This window comes from Sus scrofa, chromosome 6 (genome assembly GCF_054392235.1).
Source record: "Sus scrofa isolate SSC_HxYL_T2T_F1_AM1 chromosome 6, Sscrofa_HxYL_maternal_Yorkshire_Landrace_v2.0, whole genome shotgun sequence".
In the NCBI taxonomy this organism is placed as follows: domain Eukaryota; kingdom Metazoa; phylum Chordata; class Mammalia; order Artiodactyla; family Suidae; genus Sus; species Sus scrofa.
Window position 1 is genome coordinate 153,120,656 of NC_139388.1, and position 17,097 is coordinate 153,137,752.

Here is a 17,097-nt window from a genome sequence, read left to right on the forward strand (position 1 = left end):
TTCAAAAGTCTCACCCTTCCCTCCAAAAACACAAACCCTTTCTTTCCCCAGAACCCGACTAGGCATATGGAAAGAGTAAGAACCTTTCAAAGAGACAAAACTGGGCTCGGACCCCAGCTCAGATACTCCCAGGCTGCTGATAATTTAATCTCCCTGCACCTCAGTCATCTCATGCTCAATAGAGCAATCATAACGCCCATCTCACAAGGTTATCGTGAAGATGGAAAAGAGCCTGTGTCAAGTGCCTTGTCCATTTCAGAGCCTCAAACAGCAGCTCTACCACATTTCAGGAACTACAATGGGCTCTGTGGAGATACTGCATGCTTCTCCTGAGCCCACCCTCCCAGGGAGGTGGGTGGCTCCCCAAGCTGTACCTTCGAGAGAGGGAAGGGAGTCGGGAAGAATCACCAGGATTTAAAGAGGACATCACCCAAATCAGGTCAGCCTCAGTCTCCAAAACTTTCCCAAGGTCTAGAGAAATATAACCTCAACAGATGAAATTGAGACAAGAAAGAGTTCTGCCCTACTCTTCACCCTTCTCTTGAGTTGCATCCCAGTTACTGCACTTTGGTTTTGATTAGAAAGCTCAATTATGCTTCCCTCTGCCCTTGAAGCCCCTCACCTCCCCCCCAAGCCCCATCCTAAACAGGGATGGCCTCTTATTAAAGACAATTGTGCTTTAATCTATACACCAGAGCATGCTAATGATACTGTACTGGGTTTTGGTCCCTTGCCAAAGAGTGAACAGTGCCAACATTTGTAGACTTCCAACAGGAAATTAAATAACTGCCCTGCTGGAAATATGAACCAATTTATGGTGGTCAAAGCTGAATCTTCCAAAACATTGGCATGGTTTATGTGTATCAAGCACTAGGAACATATGAGGAAGGAGATGGGGAGAAATTCAAGTTAAAACTCAACAAAATCTTCAAGGGAGAACTTGAAAATGGTCCTTTCCCCCTCCTCTGCCTTGGGTACATCCTTCTAGTATGTTCAGACCACGGGCACTTACATCATGCTGCCGTAGGATATATTAACTGCCGAAACCTCAGGCAGGGCAGCATTACAGCCACAAATTCAAAAGCACAGGCAGGCAGGAAATGCAAAACTCCAGTTTCCTCCCAGTAGACACGTTCCACACTCTACCCACTATGTTATGAAATACACATTTAGAAGCCATTCTCTTACATTAAAGCTTTCCTTTTATACACACAGAGAAGAGCAATGCTTTGAAAACTTTCTTTTTTTTTTTTTAAGGGCATATGGAAGTTCCCAGACGAAGGTTGAATTGGAGCTACAGCTGTCAGCCTACACCACAGCCACAGCAACGTCAAATCCAAGCTGCAACCTATACTATAGCTTGCAGCAATGCTAGATCCTTAACCCACTGAGCGGGGCCAGGGATCGAACCTGCATGCTCATGGATACTAGTCAGGCTCGTTACCACTGAGCCACAATGGGAACTTCCTGAAAAGTTTCTCTTTAGTTTTAGGGCTTTCTTGATTTAAGCTCAGTGTGGTCAGGAACCACGTCCATCTTTTTTCTCCCCAATGCCCAGCACAATGCGTGGCACTCAATAAAAGAGAGCCCTTTCTTCCATCATTATAACCATGTGCTCCACCTGCTCCAGGAGGGCAGGGCATCAGGCAGACCCTTCCAGGATGACAGCTGTCCACAACACAACCCTGCCATCCTCTCAGACTTAGAATACAAAGCAGCAAGGAAGATACCTGCCACGGACTGAACATTTGCCCTGTACCAAGCAGAGTGCAAGGTGCTTTTCTTACTGTACTACACGCCACCGTCACAGCAAGCCCTAAGGTACGTGTTCTTACCCTTGTCTTGCATATGAAGACAAGAATACTCAAGGTGGCTACGTAAGGGTCCATGTAACAGAGGCATCACCGGAGCCCATATCACTCTGACTTCTTCCCCAGTCCTGTGAGGTGCATATGATTAGCCCCATACCATGGACAGAGAAACTGAGGTCAAAGAAACCCACACTGGTGAAAATCCACTGAATCACTTCCCTCAGATCATACCTCTTAAACCCAGCTGATTCTCTTCCAAGAAGCTGCTCACACACTTCTCTAGGGGTGGAAGTGGTTTAAATGGTTACACAAGACAGCACATGCAAGGACCCTCTGTGGACAGCCACTTCAAATATTCAGTGGTTAAGAGTTAATAAAGTTCTGCCTGTGACCAGCTTGCAATGGTGGCTTCTGCACAATCCCCAGATCAGTCATCACTTTCCCTGGCTTCCAGTCACGGATGGCATGGGGTCCCCACCTCACCCCCAGAGAGATGACCACAAACCCTGGAGGATGCAACAGAATCACCTAGAAGCTTTTTCCGAATAAGCAGGTCCCTCAGGGCCGTCTGTGTCCATTGGTCTTGGGCAGCATCCATGAGTAGGTAATTTATAGCAGCTCCCCAGGTGATTCTGTACTCACCTCTGATTCAGAACCACTGGGACAGTCTCTCAAACTCACCTGAACAGGCAGATAAGCTCCCACAGACCCATCACCACTGCAGGGAAAGTAGCTGAAATCACCTTTTTGACTGATAAAATAAGGTCATAAAAGGAATTGTGCTTTGAAAGTTAAAAGACACTCCACTGACAATGGCATTATTATCTCTGTTATTAGTTTCTTCTTCATACACAAAGTAGTGTATTATTAGACCCACCTATCCTCCCAGTTTCCTTTCATGACCACTCACACATACACACACACAAAACAACAACAATAAAGCCAGTCCTATTTCCACAGCAAGTCAACAGAGAAGGATTAGGTATTTTTCCTTAATAGAAAATTATAGGCCACCACCCAAGAAATAAAAAGACAACCACACTTCAAAAACAACGGAATTGCTTATCCAAAAATGTCTACTATTTGAAGATTTAATGCTCTCAGATTAGCATAATTACTGGTATTCCCTTGGATCTGCTTTTTTCTGTATCCAAAAGGTCGTCATCACTTGGAGACTCTCACCAACATCAACGAAGGAAAAATAGCAAAAGCAATTTTTCTCCCATAGGGGGACCTGGAGGAACGAGGGCTGCCAGGGGTCAGGTGGTATCAGGCTGGCCAAAAGACCAACCACCAGTCACAGAGCATGTGTGAAAATAAACAAAGAGAGGCCAGTAATAATATCCCAGTGCCCTGGTGCTTGTTCTTTCCAAAGAGATCAAAGCTGTAGGTAGAAACAAATTAAGTGAGAGGAAAAAGGCTGGTGGAGAGGAGAACTGGAAAGAGTAGATCCCCACTCCTAGCTGAAGGGAAATAAAGACATTCCAGGAGTTCCCATTGTGGCGCAGTGGTTAAAAAATCCGACCAGGGACCATGAGGTTGTGGGTTCGATCCCTGCCCTTGCTCAGCGGGTTAAGGATCCGGCATTGCCGTGAGCTGTGGTGTAGGTTGCAGAGACGACTTGGATCCTGTGTTGCTGTGGCTCTGGTGAGGCTGGCGTCTACAGCTCCGATTAGACCCCTAGCCTAGGAACCTCCATATGCCACCGGAAGCGGCACTAGAAAAGGCAAAAAGACAAAAAAAAAAAAAAAAAAAAAAAAAAAAAGACATTCCAATAAAATAGAGAAGTAGGAGCTCCCATCGTGGCTCCACGGTAACGAATTCAAGTAGTCTCTATGAGGAGGGAGGTTTGATCCCTGGCCTTGCTCAGGGGGTTAAGGATCCAGCATTGCCATGAGCTTTGGTGTAGGTTGCAAACACGGCTTGGATCTGGCATGGCTGTGGCTGTGGTGTAGGCGGGTAGCTGCAGCTCCAATTCAACCCCTAGCCTGGGAACTTCCATATGCCATGGGTGCAACCTTCAAATGATAAAAAGAAAAAAGAAAAAAAAGAAAAAAACCCAGAAGTATTAAGAGGCAACAAAAAGGCCACCACCCTGATCCCTTTAAGCACCCTGAACAGCTGCATTCATGTTTTAAAGGATTTGCCCAAAATCACAAGCAAGAGCAGCAATCAAGAAGGAGTGTTCATGAAAGAGCTGAGAAACCTGTTTTGAAGCAGTCCCTCCAGGCTAGGGTTGTGATGCACGACTTTGTCTGCTTGTCCTGTTTGCCGAAGGGCACAGAAGATACCTTTGTCCAGGGCTCCAGGACTTCTTCCATGGAAACAAAAGCAGATGGGCATGTCTTACCTTAGCCTGACTGAAGCAATTCCCAGGGCAGCTGCCTGACTCCCAAAAGCTAAAATGATCACAGGAACTATTCAGGTGTCGCCATTTCAGCAATGCAAAATAAGGGGTCATGTGTAAAGCCCCAACAGAGAAGCCAAACAGAAGAGGCTGATGGGGAGAAAAAATCCTCATTCAAGGCCACATATATTATGAAAGTTTCATTAAAAAGTTAAGTACAGGAGTTCCCATTGTGGTTCAGCAGGTTAAGGACCCAACATTGGCTCCATGAGGATGCAGGTTCAATCCCTGGCCTGGCTCAGGGGGTTAAGGATCTGGCATTGCTGCAAGCTGAAGCATAGGTCACAGAGGCAGCTCAGATCTGGTGTTGCCAGGGCTGTGGTGTAGGCCACAGCTGCAGCTCCAGTTCAACCAGGGAACTTCCATATGCCAGAGGGTATAGCCGTAAAAAGAAAGAAGGAAGAAAAATACATGTGTTAAACAAACCCACAAACTGACAATTAAGTTGGGGAAAAAAGAGCTCAATGGCCTTTTGTAAATATATATTTTGCAAGATAAGAGAAACAAATAAGCTTTCTATCTAAAGCAACAAATATGTTTTGTCTTTATTGGACTTTCCACACTCAGTACAATTGTGGGTTTAAATCCTTCCTCTGATACAGATAAAAGTCCATCTAATCTATACACTAGTTTCTGGCATGTCATTCACTCAGTCCACAAGGCTTCAGGGGCATAGACTGCCCATCACTTTAATGCCACAAATGTTTATCAAGCATCTTCTTAGTGCCAGGCAATAGGGTAAGTAGGTTCCAAAGGGTTACAAAGATGTGGCAAGGGCACCAGTGCTTACTCTGTAAGGGCACACTCATACACTCACCCAATTATACTGGAACACAGTATATAGGAAGTGCTAGAAGACAGTCATTCATTCATTCATTCATTCAACCAGCATTTATTGAATGTCTACTATGCAATGGACACATGGTTCTGAGGAAGGTCCTTTCAACTGGGGCAAAAGGTTTCTGGGAGTTCCCACTGTGGCGCAGCAGAAATGAATCTGACTAGGAACCATGAGGTTGTGGGTTCAATCCCTGGTCTTGCTCAGTGGGCTAAGGATCCAGTGTTGCTATGAGCTGTGGTATAGATCACAGATGCGGCTTGGATCTGGCGTTGTTGTGGCTGTGGCAAAGCTGTAGCTCTGATTAAACCCCTAGCCTGGGAACCTCCATATGCCAAGGGTACAGCCCTAAAAAGACAAAAAAAAGTTTCTGGAGCAAGGCAGTGCTGAAATGCCAACTACCATGACATACAACATTGCTAAACAAATGAAAATTTTCCAACTCCCTAAAACTTACCAAAATTTGTCTTCTAAGGGAAAAACATGGTCCTTAACTTTTTCCATAAAATATAACTGAGCTGAATTTTGAGGAGGAGGGTTTTCTAAAGTGTGCTTTTAATGATGAGTTACCTCATAGACTTCTAAATTACTTAAACGGCTTTGAAAAAAAAAAAGTTGCAAACTATTTTTTGAGAAACTGCCATACTGTTTTCCACAGATGCTGCACAGATTTATATCCCCACCAACAGTGGACCAGGATTTCCTTTCCTCCACATGCCTCCAACATTTGTTATTTGTGTTCTCTTTTGACAATAACCATTCTGACAGGTGTGTGGTGATATCTCACTGTGGTTTTGATTTGCATTTTCCTGATGACTAGCAATGCTAAGCGTCTTTACATGTCCCTATGTCCATCTGCCCTTCCTCTTTGGAAATATGTCGATTCAGGTCCTCTGCCCATTTTTTAATTGGGTTGTTTTTTATTATGTTGCATTGTATGAGCTGTTTATTTATGTTGCATAATAACTTCTTATCTGTCATATGTTTGTAAATATTTTCTTATTCAGTAGGTTGTCTTTTTGTTTTGTCAATGGTTTCCTTTGTTGTACAAAAGCTTTTAAGTTTAATTAGGTCCCATTTGTCTATTTTTGCTTTCATTTCTTTTGTTTTAGAAGACAGATCCAAAAATCTTGCTATGATTTACATCAAAGAGTGTTCTGCCTACATTTTCTTCTAGTAGTTTTACGGTTTCTATTTTTACACTTAGGTCTTTAATTCATTTTGAGTTTATTTTTGTATATGGTGTTAGAAAATGTTCTAATTTCATTCTTTCACATGTAGCTGCCCAGTTTTCCCAGCACCACATATTGAAGAGACTGTCTTTTCTCCACTGTATATTCTTGCCTCCTTTGTCATAGATTACTTGACCATAAGTGCAGGGGTTTATTTCTGGGCTCTCTACTCTGTTCCACTGATCTGTGTTGTCTGTCTTTGTGCAAGTACAATACTTTTTTGATGACTGTAGCTTTGTAGTATAATCTGAAGCCAGGGAGCATCATTCCTCAACAGAGGAATGGATAAAGAATATACAGTATACACATACAAAGAAGTATTACTCAGCCATAAAAAAGAATGAAGTGTTCCCATTTGTGACAACATAGATGGACTTGGAAGGTATTATGCTAAGTGAAATAAGTCAAACAGAAAAAGCACAAATACCATATGATCTCACTTATACATGGAATCTAAAAATTACAAAAAACTAGTGACTATAACAAAATAGAAACAGACTCACAAATATCGAGAACAAACTAGTGGTCAGCAGTGGGGAGAAGGAGAGGGGGAGGGGTAGTATAGGGGAAATGGATTAACAGGTACAAAGTATTATGTAATAAGCTACAAGGATGTATTGTACAACACAGGGAATATAGCCAATATTTTTATAATAACTATAAATGGAGTATAAACTTTAAAAATTGCAAATCACTATATGGTATTTTTTTTCTTTAATAAAAGAAAAAATTTGAAAGCCAATCTTTTTATTATTCAATATCTTGAGACCCCCAAGACCAATATCTGCTTCTCTTATTTAAAAAGGAGGTGGGGAGTGCTTAACAGCAGTTAGAGGCAGCAGGGCCTGGTGGAAAGGCTTTGGAACCAGTCACACTGGAGTTGGACTCAGCTCAATCCCTTCCCAGCTGTGTGACCTTGGCAAGTGACTCAGCCTCTCTGGGTTCAATTCCATTTATAAATTGGGGTCAATAACTCCTCCCTCATAGTAAGTGGTCATAAGGATTAAATGAGGCAATAAAAATAAAGTCCTTAATAGAGTGTTCAACACATATAAAGCTTAATAGATGGCAGTTATATTTTTAATAGCATTTAAACACTCCAAGTTGTGTTGTGGGAAATAATCCTCCTAATTACTGCCTATTTCATATTATTCCTATTCTCATTTTATTAAAAGGGAAACTAGGACCTGAAATGTGTCACAAAATGTTAATACATTCAGATTTTTCTCTCCATCCAATTATTTACTCATTCAACTAAAACATGCTGAGCACTTATTATGACCCCAGCCCTCCTAGAGCTTATGCCCTAGAACAGGAATGAGCAAAATGCTCCTAGAGAGGGCCACATAGTAAATATTTTAGCCTTTGCAGGCCACAAAATCTCAGCTGCAACTACTCAACTGTACATAGAAGCCCTCATAGACAATGTATAAATTAGTGTGAGGGGTGAGTTCCAATAAAACTTTATTTATAAAAACAAGCTATAGGCCACAGTTGACCAAGTGGCCTTAGTTTGCCAGCTCCTAATCGAATAGTTTGGTTTTACTTTCTAAAAGCCTTCTTTATTTATTGGAATTGATTCCAAATTGGACCTGAGGAGGCAAAGCCAAAGTAAGGTAGTTCTTCCCAGGCCAACTGCCTGAGCCATGCAGACTTTTCTAGATCACTGTCACTCCAAGAGTACAGAGAACCCAAAACAGGTCATGAAGGCAGGCAGAAACTTCACCTGCCAGAGTCATAACAAACCTTGAGTTCCCAATGCCCTCACCTCAGAAATGAAGAGACCAAGGCCCAAAGAGAAGAAGTGCTACTGCATGATCACTAGGAAACAGAAACAACTAGAGTTAGAAATGAGCCTCCAAGAGTTCCCATCGTGGCTCAGTGGTTAACGAATCCGATTAGGAACCATGAGGTTGCGGGTTCGATCCCTGGCCTCGCTCAGTGGATTAAGGATCCGGCGTTGCCGTGAGCTGTGGTGTAGGTCGCAGACACAGCTTGGATCCTGCATTGCTATGGCTCTGGTGTAGGCCAGTGACTACAGCTTAGATTAGACGCCTAGCCTGGGAACCACCATATGCTGCGAGAGTGGCCCTAGAAAAGGCAAAAAGACAAAAAAAGAAAAAAAAAAGAAATGAGCCTCCAATCCCAAAGCCCCTCCAACTAAACCTCAGTGTTCTTTCTGGATGGAAAAATGACGGAGGCCGGAGGGCTACCCCTGCAAAGTCTACGAAAAGTGGCTGCTCATGGAAGCCTGTGGGATTTTGGGGAAAAAAGGACCTGACCACATGGGGTTTCTTGACAACTGACTCTCCGAGGAGATGCAAAATCTTGATTCAAAAAGTGACCTTGAGCAATGAGATCCTGCTGTGTAGCACTGGGACCTATGTCCAGTCACTTATGATGGAACATGATAATGTGTGAAAATAGAATGTGTACCTGTATGTGTAACTGGGTCACCTTGCTGTACAGCAGAAAAAAAAAAAAGTATTGGGGAAAGAACTATGATTAAAAATAATAATAATAATAAAAGAGAGTGAGTTGACAGTATAGGACAATAAAGAATGTACCTGGACAAAAAAAAAAATAAAAAGTAACCTTGGAGTTCCCATTATGGCACAGTGGAAACGAATACGACTAGTATCCATGAGGATACAGGTTCGATCCCTGGCTTCGCTCAGTGGATTAAGGATCTGGTGTTACTGTGGCTGCAGCTCTGATTTGACCCCTCGCCTGGGTATTTCCATATGCCACAGGTGTGCCCTAAAAAGAAAAGGAAAAAAAAAAAGTAACGTCACCTGTGGACCAGTATCTCCCAATCAGTCACCTTTCTGACAGTTTTAGGAGCACTAACCATGAACTTTGGTCCATTGAGGGGGTTTCCAGCCCCAGGCAGCTCAATCCTGGCCACTCCTCACCCGGGCTTTTCAGGCGCTGCCCCATGGGAAGGCATGTCCATCCCTCTCCACACTCAACCCGTTTTCAAAGAAAAGGTGCTCAAGTCACACGTTTATAATCCAATGCGCATGAACATATCTTCCTGCCACTCTCCCTAAACTACATTCACCCAAGTTTAAACAAATTGTATATGAACCTCAATCCCCCAGTTCTGTAGAGTCAGTTGGTTCTGCAGCCTTTCGGCTCTCCTGGCTTCCCTCAGAATCAGTTTCCAGGCACATTTGGGAGTCTGACAACCCAGTGGAGCCAAGAAGAAACCAGACAGTACATATGAGTTCTGAAGTCCTGGCTTTTCTTTAGCAAACATATTTCTCTATCATTTACAGTTAATTTTTCTACAGGGAAGTTATTTACTTCCTAGAAGAGTGAGTTTAGATTTTCCAGGCTAGACTATCGAGCCTTTCGTAGTCCAGCATTTCTTCCCCAAAGAGCCAGCACAGGTCTCCCCAAAGGTGTCCTCCAGCTAAACGAACCACCACTCTCCCCCCCAGGGCCACCACCTGCTTCGCGCCTCCATGTCTTTGCACAGGCTGACCTGGCCTGTCCTCTTCTCCTCTCGTTCCTGGCAATCACCTGCAACATCCAGCTTCAATTCCATCTTTTCTATGATGTCCTCAAGGACATTCACGGGTTCTTCTCCAAAACTACAACCTATATACCATTCATTGTGCTACATGACATTATTTAGATTCTATGTGTGTGACCCCACCCCACCTTTGAGTTCTTTAAAGACCAGAACTGTGTCTTTTCATCTCCAGAACTCGGCACTGGTTCCACACACATAATCTAAGTAAAGAAATGTCTGGGAGTTCCCATCATGGCACAGTGGTTAACGAATCCGACTAGGAACCATGAGGTTGCGGGTTCGATCTCTGGCCTTGCTCAGTGGGTTAAGGATCCGGTATTGCCATGAGATGCGGTGTAGGTTGCAGGCGTGGCTCGGATACCAAGTGGTTCTGGTGTGGGCTGGTGGCTACAGCTCTGATTAGACCCCTAGCCTGGGAACTCCATGTGCCATGGGAGTGGCCCAAGAAATGGCAGAAAGACAAAAAAAAAAAAAAAAAAAGAAATGTCTGGACGTGTATAAGGGAATCAGTGTGGTGTAAGGCAGAAATTATCACAATGTTACACATCAACTACGCCTCAATAAAACTATTTAAACAATGAAAAAAAAATAGACACAAAGCATACTTTCTACGTCGTCTGTGTGATTTTCTAACGCACCAAAGAGATTCAAAGCCAGACCACTGCGAAGGCACCAAGAAAAAGGAGAATAGAAAATGTTCCCCAAACATCTCCTGACTTCTCAGACCACTTCCCACGAAGCAACATTCTTCCTCCCAATCGACCCAAAGGCTCTGTGACCAAATCCACTCACCTGCTAATGATTTCCCAGCACATCTATAAAACGAACATATGCACTGAATTCTCAAAATGGGCTTCTCTCTTCTTAATTGAATACATTTTTCCTGAATAAATGTTGAATGTTTTTCCTCCTCCTACACAAACACCTGGCTTTAAACTGCGCCGGACCTGGGCAAGGTGCCTGCATTCAGTCTGTTGGTAGCCTTGGAATCCCAAGTTTGGGGACTGAAAGCGCTGATGAGTTTTCTTTGTTTTCTGAAATTTCCCCTCAAAAGATGAGTTAACCAGAATTGAACTCTGTGGACCTTCTGGGTCAGCATCTCACGGCACCTTCTTTCACTGTCCCGTATGCCTTGCTTTAAGAAAATCCAAAGTCCAAAAAGCTAAATGTCCAAGCTATTCTTGCCTTTGGGAAGGTATAACCAGGTAATTTTAGTTTTCCAAGATTTTCTGACACAGATACTCTCCGGATTCCACACCCACCACCTAAAGTGAAGGATACTCGGGCGACGTTCTTTAGTGAAAAGGAGAAAAATGCATTGGATGAAATTTGGCCTTCCCCTGGCCCTGCTGCCCAGAAGCCAGACTGGAAGTCGACTCAGGTTTTCTGAAATGCCTGCCCTAGACACAGAGGAGGGCAGTGCCTCAATTCAGGACTTCTTTGGAACTCTCCACTGGCCACAGAAAAACAAGTACAAGGCCTACGTGACACATGAGATGCTAATTCAAACACAATATGGAAGCAGATCGGCTATTTGAAATCCACAGTTCTGCAGTCTCTTTTGCTCTGAAACAGAAATTTCAGCTCTAGGTACCTCCTACTGCCCTTCCTGGAAGATCTTCTGTCTTGTTTTCCCCTTGGCTCCCAGGACATGTAGGTTCTCTCTGCGGCTTTCATCACTCTGTGGTCATCAGTCTGCCTCTCCCGCTCTCTCTGTTGGCAGAGAACGTGTCTCTGAGTTCGCAGAACCCAGTCTGGCTTGATCCATGAACGTGCTTAGTAAGTATCTACTGAATGTTTCTGACTGCCCTGACACTACCTTTCCCAGCTCCCCTGCAGACTCCGGGAGTGCCAAAACTTACCTGGGATTAGCTGTGGCCCCAAGAAGACTTTCAAGACACTGAACACAGCAGGTGGCCTTCATCTCAATATCCCTTTGTAGTCAGTGCCAGGTGGCCGTGGATCAAGCTGTATGACAAGGTGACCCCATCTAGCCCCAGGGTCCCTACTGATAATTATCTGTATTCTTTTGAAGACATCTTATCTTCCTAGAATCTGGTTCATCTGGGATAAGAATGCTATCACTTCCTGGCAGTACTCAAATTAGGTGGCTTATATTCTTCTCTCTTTTCCTTTTTTGGCTACACCCTCAGCATGTGGAAATTCCCTGACTGGACTGAGGATCGAATCCAAGCCACAGCTGCAACCTATGCCATGCCATAGCTGCGGCAATGCTGGATCCTTAACCCATGGCACCAAAGCAGGAACACCTCTTATAGTCTTCTTTTAATTAAAAAAAAGTGTTAAGTCCTGTAGTTCTAAACAATATAAGTCAAAACTAATTTTCCCATATGGGACTGAGAGGCACCATAGATAGGTTCACTCATTCCTCCCCTTTCCTACCCCTCTTTTTGGCCTCCTTCAATTATAATGCCTAGAAGATGAAACTCAGGGAGTTCCCATCATGATGCAGAGGAAACGAATCCAACTAGGAACCATGAGGTTGTGGGTTCGATCCCTGGCCTCACTCAGTGGGTTAAGGATCTGGCATTGCTGTGGCTGTGGTGTAGGCCGGCAGCTGTAGCTCCGATTAGACCCCTAGCCTGGGAACCTCCATATGCTGCAGGGGCGGCCCTAAAAAGACAAAAAAAAAAAAAAAAAAAAAAAAAAAAAAGATGAAATTCAAATTCACAGCACAGCCTCCTCTGCAGTTAGAAAGACACATCTGACACAGTTCCGGCCAATGAAATGTAGGCGAAAGTCACATGAGAGATTCCCTTTCCCAATATAAATGTGTGTACTAAATGCTGCAAACCCTGTTCAGATAATAAGGTGAGGCAGATATTCATTCCTTTATTCAACAGATAGGTACTAAACACCGATTACTGAATGAATTAGGATACAAATTACTAGTTACTGAATGCGTTAGAATACAAGCTATTAATTACTGAATTAATTAGAATACAAACTAGACTGCTGCACCAAGAAACCCATAGTTACAAAAACTTAAACAAGGGAGATTCCTTCTGAGATGAAAAATCCAGATATTCAGTCCAAGATTAAGATGCAGCTCAGGGGTGATGAGGATCCAGGAAGGAGGCCTTCCATCTCATTGCTCTGCCATTCTGAAAGTATCACCTTTATTCATATAGTTGAAGGTGGCTCCCATACATTCCAGCCCCAGAAGGAGCAAAAAGGAGGAGAGATGGCCCGCTGCTCTCCTTCTAAACGCACGACTCAAAGGTGAACATTCCTTTGGCCAAAATGTGGTCACATGACCAGATTCGACTGCAAGGAAGGCTGGGCAAGATATCCACAGAAAGCGCCCATCAGCCAGAAGGAGGAGGAGGAGTACGAGGCGAGAGGAAGGAGGAAGAGGAGGAGGAGCAGAGCAACCACAACAGCCACAAACATTAGGAGGAACGAGGCACAGCCTCGGCCATACTTCTATACACCAGGCACTGCTGGGGAGAGCGATGAATAAACCCTAGTCCTTCCCCTCAAAGGACTCAGAGTTACTCCCACAACCTGAAAAGCATCCACGCACTTTTGCGTCACCGGAGACCAGCTAGGAGCCTTGCACTCTATTGATGTTTAGCAACTACGTGTTGATGTCAACAGGTACGAACAGTAAACATCCCTGCCCAGGACCCATACGTGCTGGGACTTGGGAAACAACTGTAGCTATGACATCATCCCTGCCCCTAGAAGTGTCTGTCTAGTCAAGGAGACAAGAGGACGCAGATGCAAGGAAAGATGAGGCAGAAAGAAGGGCAAAGCCCAGGACCAAATGAGGAAAAGCTCTCCAAATCCTAGGACAGTCAAAAACGGCTCTGGAGGAGGAGAATGACATCAGTTAAGTCATGCCCACAGGACAGATTTGGAATGAGATGTTGAGCTCGGTGAAGACAAGGGAACAAGAAGACTGATGCTGGCACCAGCTCGGCACATGGGAAAGCCCTGCAAAGCATGGCTGGGTGGAGGAAGGCAATGCTCTTCCTTCATCAGGCAGAAATGGTCCTAGACAATCCCAGCACACAGCTGTTGCTCCCCCGTAGAGAGACAGGCATTGAATCTCCATGTTCCAAACGCGAGCTACCCAAACCCCACCTTTCTCGTCATTCATGATTTCATGGTCCCAATTAAAACAGCATTTCCCTAAAGCAATCTTCCCAGAAAGGGCAGGAAGAGCAGAGACTAGCTGCAGGTTGCCATGGAGAGTCTCAGAAGACCATCTGTCCTGGATGGCTAGACTTTCACCTCCCTCAAGGTTATTTCTTAAGGTCGGATGCTCTCAGCAGTCCCTCCTCGGTGTAAGATTCTGAGACTCTAAATGGGACTCCTGAGATGTGAAACATCCTAGGATAAACATAAGGAACACCTTGATCAAATGAAGGAGAAAATCATTTTGGCAAAGGACCTTGTACAGTGCCTGATAAACAACACTTCTTCAGTAAAGACTGGTTACTGTCATTTTTAGATTCTTTATATTATAATTATTTTGCTCTTTTAATCTGTATTTATAGCCCACCTCAACCCAGAGAAAATCTGAAGTGGTTTACAACACAATGAATAACATAATAACAAGTACTTTAAGTCAAAGCCCCTAACTATATCAAGACAAGGCAAGAAAACTAGTATAAAGAAGGTCACAATATTCTTAAATGGAAGCTAATGCTGAGGTATAAGTTTTTTCTGAGCTTCCTTGAAGCCAAAGTAGAAAAAGAAATAATAAATTATTTACACAATTGGAGTTCCCATAGTGACTTGGCAGTAATGAACCCAACTAGTATCCATGAAGATACAGGCCTTGCTCAGTGGGTCAAGGATCCGGCATTGCCATGAGCTGTGATATAGGTCACAGACATGGCTCGGATGCTGCCTTTGCTGTGGTTGTGGTGGAGGCTGGCAGCTATAGCTCCAATTCGAGCCCTAGCCTTGGAACTTCCATATGCCTCATGTGGCCCTTAAAAAAAAAAAAAAAAAAAAAAAAAAAAGACCGGAAAAAAAAGATGGATAACGTATGAGAGGCACAAACAAGAGCTCAGTTCAAAGTTTTTCTAAGCCAAATACTAGTTCCAAGGTACTTAACCCAGGTATGTGCAAAGTTCAAAGAAAATCAGGGGGCAGGAGGGAAATTCCATGGATAATAAACTGAGGAATTACTGCAGAATCTTTAATATGTTCATTATAAATCTCCAAAGAGCAGCACAATGAGCCTTATTTACAAGCCCAGGAGCACTTATTTTAATAGAACATCTTACACTTTGGAAAATGCCTCTATAGATAAAGGGACAACCACCACTATAATTTATTACTATCATTATAAGACAAGACAGACAACTACTCTTTACCAAGAGATCATCTGCTTTGCTTTATTTATTTATTTATTTATTTTTTTTTTTTTGGCCTTTTGTCTTTTTTAGGGCCCTACCCGTGGCATATGGAGGTTCCTAGTCTAGAGGTCCAATCAGAGCTGTAGCCACCGGCCTGCACCACAGCCACAGCCACGTGGGATCCAAGCCGCATCTGCGACCTACCCCACAGCTCACAGCAACGCCAGATCCTTAAGCCACTGAGCGAGGCCAGGGATCATATCTGCAACCTCATGGTTCCTAGTTGGATTCGTTTCCGCTGCGCCCCAACAGGAATTCCTGTTTTACTTTTTTTTTAAAGAGAGAAAGAATGAACAAGTATCCTCCCATCTTTCCTCTCTTCGACTGGCTTGGTAGTTTCATTCTAGGCAATGCATTATTAGCAATCTTAAAAGATGGCAAGTGTAGGGCATTTGCAGCGAACTTTTCCATTTCCCTTTCCTGTTGTCCACACATTTCTGCAAGTAGGAAGGCTCTATATTCTCTTCCTCATTTCAAAAGGATGGAAAAAAAAGACTCCCACAGAAACTGAGCTTCAAGGTCACACATCATCAATGACCAAGCTGGTCCTGGAGTACAGGCTTCCCAAGTCCCGGCTGAAATCCTCTCCCTCTGTGCCCTTCCCCTCCCTGATCAGGTGTTGCTTTTATCTTATTGTGCGTCTGCAGGTGGGTGGCAAGGCTGCCGACTCCTTTTCTGGCTCCGTTTGGGCCCTTTTCTTTCATCCATTAATTAAATCATGCACTTTTCTTATAGGGGAGCAGAATCTTCAAACAAGGGAAAAGAACCCTTCCTTTCGGAGCATTCAGGGATTAAAGTTCATCTGGCTATGGAATGTTCCCCAGGGACTAACCGCATTACTGAGAGGCAACTGCTGAAAGCCGGTGACACATTAATATGAAAATGTGAAGAGCGAGCTCAGTCAAGGGGGACAAGGTCTCAGGCTGCCAAGACTGTGTCTCCAGTATTCCCAAGGTGAGGTCAGCTCAGGGGACATTTAGGTCCAGGGGCCTGGTCATGATGCCTTCAGATGAGCATTCAGTGGTAGCATCATCCACTGTACTGACTTCAAGAGACAGCTACATAAGAGCGCCCTTGGGAATGATCAATATTAAGGCATCCCTTAGAGGGGAGGGTGGGAGGCGGGGCCATGACCACACCCCACCCTGCGCAGAGGGGAGTCCAGCCCCCAGGGCATAGATAACGCAGTTCTGAACAAAGGTCTGCGAACTTCCTTTACTCAGCTTCGCTAGGGTTTTTCACTAGGAGTTCTGGGCAGGATGCTTTCCAAACACAGGCACATCTTGGGGATACTGCTGCTTGGTTCCCAATTTCCACAATAAATCTAATATCGCAACAAAGCAGGGCACATGAATGTTTGGTTTCCCAGTGCCTGTAAAAGTCGTGTTTATACTATACCATAGTCTATTTGGTGTGCAAAAGCACTCTGTCTAAAAAACAATGTACAAGAGTTCCCGTGTGGCTCAGTGGGTTAAAGATCCAGCTTTGGCACTGCAGTGGCTCAGGTCGCTGCCACGGCGCAGGTTTGGATCCCTGGCCTGGGAACTTCTGCATGCCACAGGTGCAGCCAAAAAAAAACAAAAAAACAAAAAAATAGAAACAAAACAAACAAACAAAAAAAAACAGTGTACATACCTTAATTGAAAAATACATTATGAGAGTTCCCCCTGTGGCGCAGTGAGGTAAGAATCCAACTACAATGGCTCAGGTGGCTGGGGAGGTGGGGGTTTGATGGCTAGTACCTTGCAGTGAGTTAAAGGATCCCACATTGCTATAGCTGCAGAGTAGGTCACAGCTGTAGCATGGATTCCATCCCTGGCCCAGGAACTTCCATATGCCATGAGTGCAGTTAAAATATATATATATGTTCAT

The 17,097-nt window shown here is 44.0% G+C and overlaps 1 protein-coding gene across 8 annotated transcripts in view; it reads right to left on the reverse strand.

The window, feature by feature from the left end:
* The window catches only part of ROR1 (receptor tyrosine kinase like orphan receptor 1), a 446,898-nt gene that overhangs the window by 397,110 nt on the left and 32,691 nt on the right, over positions 1 to 17,097 (reverse strand). For 2 of the 8 annotated variants that reach the window (XM_084964836.1, XM_084964834.1), the window contains exon 2: positions 10,622 to 11,542. The exons of the other annotated variants lie outside the window; for them this stretch is intronic. The gene's annotated coding sequence lies outside the window, so the exon portion shown is untranslated. The remainder of the gene's footprint in view (positions 1 to 10,621; positions 11,543 to 17,097) is intronic. 8 annotated transcript variants of the gene reach the window in all.